We start from the raw sequence: 5,287 nt of genomic DNA on the forward strand, positions 1-5,287 counted from the left end.
TAGAGACCATACTCTTCAGTGAAATAAACCAGACCTGCATGTGCAAACATCATATTGTCTACCTAGTATGAGAACCTGAAAGAGTAAAATCTCAAGGATACAACAGATACTGTGAAAAGGGAATGAACCTGTTCAAAAGGAAAGAATTACTGAGATGAGAAGAACAGGAGAGGGAGTAAGGAAAGAGGTATATCTATGAATGTATGCAGGATGGCTTGGAGAATTGTTCTGTGGATTTGTGTTGGTCTATGGAAAGGAGCAGTTAATGCTTAAATTTTTTGTATTCCGTTTTCATTTTTTCCCTTTTTCTCTCTTAATTTCTTATAACTTTTTTTCTTTCTTTGTCCAATTTTGCATCCATAGATCTGGTAATCTGAAAAACTAAGTGGAAGAAAACACTATGCCATACAACAAGTACTGTTGAATTCATACTATTTTTTTTAGTGAAATTCTGTATCATTTCTAATTTCTTATTACTATTTTGTATTCTCTTTAAAAATTTTAAAAACTCAGGCTGGCCAGATAGCTCAGAGGACTAAAGCGACTGCTTAGGCAGAGCATAGCAGCTAGGGTGTGATCCCTGGCTTATGGTGCTGGCCCCCGCCCTCAGGGCACACTGAGACAGGGATTGAGACTGGGTGTGGTGGCACGTACCTATAATTCCAGCACTTGGGAGGCTGAAAACAGAATCACTATGAGTCCGATCTACATAGTGAGACCCTGTAGACCCTGTACCAAATACATTTTTTAAAAAAGAAAACATTTAAAAAAACTCACTACCTGTTTTAAGACTCTTCATCTTGTTCTGTTTTGGTGATATGGTGTTGTGTGTGTGTGTTGGGGGGAGTGCAGTATACCACGGCTTTACTGTCTGAGCAGCTCACCTGGTCATAAAATCAGCACCTACAATCAAAGATACCAAGTCCAACAAGGGAGGCACTTTATCGGAAAAGGGGGAAAAGTGAAAGAAAGCGGATGTATACCAGAACAGGGGGAACAAGGTAGGTGAATACCCCTGGGCTCTTGCCCTCAAAAGCTTTCTTCTATTACATTTTGCTCCCCCTTCTATTGGTGCCAGGAACTTGTCACCACCTGATTGTCCCTGAATTATCGGAGATGGAGTCCAGGTTCCAAGACCACAATCTGGATCCCATTGTCTACTGCACAGTCCTTGGGTGGGCTTTGCTTGTGTTTTCCTTGCCCACTTGTCCTTGTCTGGGACTGACGGGTTGGTTAGGAGGAGCTTGCAGACAGGGTGGCTCAAAGTGAGTGAGTGAGGGATGCACGTATCTAATGCAGCAGCACGCGGCTCTAGAGTGGGAATGCATGTACATGTGTATAGATGTATAGGTGTGTGCATGTTCATTTACTAAGTACGAGTTTAGTAAAACTACCCCTTGCATACTTTGCATTTTATTGGAGATGGTGGGTGACAGCTACCTTGATTTTGAACACCTGGCTCCTTTGTGTTCTATCAGCTCTTCCTCTTGTCTTATTAATTGCTTTCTGCAATAAAAGTTTAACTCTTTCTAGTCAGGATTAGCCAGAAATCCCAATAAGGCCCTTATTTTATTTTTTTCCTGCCTACAGACCTCTTCCACATACTCTAGGGACAGACCCTAGAGTCTTTGTGCTTAGCTACATCATTTATTTTGAGTCAGGGTCTTGACAAGTTTCACAGGCTGGGGTCAAAATCACAGTTCTCCTGCTTTGTCCTCCTGTGGTGCTGAGAGTACAGTGTACCTGCACCCCCAAGCCTCTCTACTTTAGAAGGGCTGAGAACAGACTGCATGAAGAACCGTGAAGGCTAGATGCCTTTTCCAGAACCAGTGCCATCTCACTGTCACTGTCTGAGTAGTGAGATCTTTGTATAAAGAAATAGTTTATATAGTTAGATTATGAATAAGGAAGCCAGTTAGGGAAAGAGCCTGGGATAGAGTCTGGTGATCAGCCACAGTGACAAGAATTAAAGAAAGAATAGGCAGGGAACTAAGACTTTGGACCAAGATTGAACTTCCTTGGGCAACATGGAATACAGCCTCACCCTAAGTTCCTGAGATTCCAGGAAGTTAAAATACGAAAAACCAAGTTTTAAAAAAATCCCAGTTGCCTTCAAACCTTCCATGCTGGGTTAAAACTCAGGATGTGTAATTGGATTAGAAGCTAGCCAGGCATTGTGGTACATACTCATAATCCCAGCATTTGGGTGGCTGAGTCAGGAGGGTTACCGTGAGTTTGTGAGGCCAGCCTGAGCTGTCAGGGTCTCAAAATAAAAATCAAGAAAAACAAGCCTGTGTTCCAACTGGTTATTTAAACCCTCAGAGCCACCTGTGATAGGTAGCCACTAAGTAATTGAGCACTTCTTTTGCTCTTATCCATAAAGTGTTCTAGATTGAGGTTCACATGGAAATTCTACTTTCAGGATTTCCTTCCTGGAAAAGTCAGAACCCCTTTTTTTCTTCTTATTTCAAAAATTATTGTAACCCAGCAGAGAGAATGCAACAAAAACATACCTCATTCTTTGGTTTGTAAGACCAGAAGCTCTGTTAGTAAAGAATTAATTGCTTCACTTGGCTTGGCCGCCCCACAAGCCTTCGCGGCTAGAGGCCTGTGATCAGCTGTGGACTTCCCCACTTGCATCTTGATGTTGTCACTCCCTTTTCATCGCGCCTCTTCTCCAACTTTGATCAACAGCCAATTACCAACTTGACCTGAGCCGAATGATCTCGCAATCCCTGGAATGGTTTCTATGGGCTTTCCAAGGGCACATCTAATCTGAGCATTATCTAAGTAATCTGAATGGTTCAAAATACAGAACCTAGTGGTTCTGATCTAACCACAGTTGAGTGCTATTTGAAATCACCATGGTGATCTGTTTTGAGGTATGAAAAGGGTCAGCTTTAGCCCTGGAACATACTGTTGCTATCTGCTCCTTTCGAAAGACAGAACATTGTCTTCATTGTGAAAAGAGATTAAACATTTTCTCTTTCTTCTTTTCCTATAGTCTGTTTTTTTTTATTTTGTCCTTTATTTGTATGTTGTGTTTCTGTTTCTCATATAAGTGAAAATCATGTAATATTTAAGCTTCTGTGTCTGACTTCACTTAATATTATAGTCTCAAGTTGCATCCATTTTTCTACAAATGACTCATGTTTATTCTTTATGGAATAATAGAACAGCATGTTGATTTCAAATAATACTCAACCGCAGTTAGATCAGAACCATTAGATTCTGCAGTTGAACTGTTCATGTTACTTAGATAATGCTCAGAGGCTGTACTTAATGTTTGCATAAATACATTTTCTTTAACTGCTGATTGACGTATAGGTTGCTTCCAAGATTTAGGTACAATAAATTGTGCTACTATAATATGGGTATGCATATATCACTATTGTAGGATGGGTTTAAAATTTTCAAGAAGTTCAATAAGGGGAATAGCTGGGTTGAATGAAATTTCAATTTTTAGTTTTTTGAAGAATTTCTAAACGGAATTTCATAGTTGTGCCAATTTATACTCCCACCAAAAGTAAACATTACTTTCCCGCTGTAGTCTCAGCAGCATGCTATTGATTGATTTCTTGATGATAGCCATTCTTTCTGGAGTGAGATAGAATTGGCGTTGTTCTAATTGTTATCTCTCAAATGTTGAGTGATGTTGAACAGTTTTTTCATATATTTACTGGAAAATTTGTACTTCACCTGAAAAGTAATTGTTGATTTTAGATGCCCATTTTTTAATTGTGCCTTTAAGTTTGGGGATCTAAAATTTTTGAGTCCTTTGTATATTCTAGATATTAGTCTTTTGTCTGAGAAGTATTGAGAACAGTTTTCTTCTATAAGTTGTTTCTTCACTCTGTTGGCAGTTTTCTTTGCTGTGCAAAAGATTTTTAACTTGACATGATCCCATTTGTTGATTCTTGGTATTTCTTGTGTAACCAGGGTTCCATTCACAAAGCCTTCACCTACACCGATGTCTTCATGTGTTTTACCTCTTTTGTTGTCCAGCAGATTGTGTCTGTTTTCATACTTATATTTTTGATTCATTTTGATTTTAATTTAGTGCATGTTAAGAGATAAGGACCTTAGTTCAATCTTGGACTAATTTTCCCAGTACCTTTGTTAAAGAGGATATTTATCTTACAGAAAAAATATTTTTCCTCTTTGTCAAAGGTAAAGTAGCTAAGTATGCGTGGAATTGTTTTTTTCATTTTAAAGAGAATTTTAAAAAATAATAAGCATTAGAAATGATACAGGGTGATAATATCATTAAGCTTCTCTCCTGGATCAAAAATTAGAGAAAGAGAAGGGCTACAAGGACAGCCAACATTTTGGCCCTCACCCTTCAAGGTCAGTGAGGACTCAGGACATAAGAGAACCTGTACTGTAACATCCTGTAACTCAGTGATGTCCCAAATTTTTTGATCAAGGAGATTATGGGGCCATAGAGGAAAGTGATTGATGAGGAGAGTCACCTGGAGAGAAAACATTCTCTCAGTCTTTCACACAGAGAAAATTGATCAAGCATTGGCCGTGACTCATCCACACTTTGCTGACACTGACAAAGGATCTACAAACTGTGGTGCAGGGTTTCAGGGTAAGTCCTGAGGGGATTTGACTGACCTTATGAGACCCAAAAGCTACAACTCTTGTTGCATAGGTCTTGCTTTATCTTGGTCTTAACCATCCAGCAGAAAAGTATAAAAATGAGATATAAAAAGTAAGGGCATATTAATATGTTGAGCTATAAAAGGCTCAAGTCAAACAACTTCTGACATTGCCAGTTCTACAGATAACCCACTACTATTATGGACTACTGGACTATATTGGACTATTTTGCTGAATTCATGCACCTACAATATTTAAAGGGCAATGGAATACCCATCTCTGACAAAACTAAACACAAAAAGGCGATACAAAAGGAGGACCATTTTTTTATCTGTATATACAAAATAGGATAGATATACAGCTGCTTTCTCTTAATTCAATGAGAAGAAAGATTTGTAATAATAGTGTTTGGACAGGACATCATGTCTGCATCTTGTACTATGAATAACTACTATGAAGACAACAATATGCCATGTATTAATTATTGAAACTGTCCCACTAATTGGTTTTGAGACTGTCTCATTTCTAGTTGTTTCTCAATAAAATTAATAATAATAAAAAAGAAATGATATAGAATTCACAAAACAAGATGATAGGAGTTCAACTGTGGTTGTTATATTGCATATTGTTGTCTTCAAAGTAGTTGTTCAGATGACCAGATTTAAGCATGCAAAATTGGTTA

Source organism: Octodon degus, unplaced genomic scaffold (genome assembly GCF_000260255.1).
Source record: "Octodon degus isolate 3935 unplaced genomic scaffold, OctDeg1.0 scaffold00435, whole genome shotgun sequence".
Lineage (NCBI taxonomy): Eukaryota > Metazoa > Chordata > Mammalia > Rodentia > Octodontidae > Octodon > Octodon degus.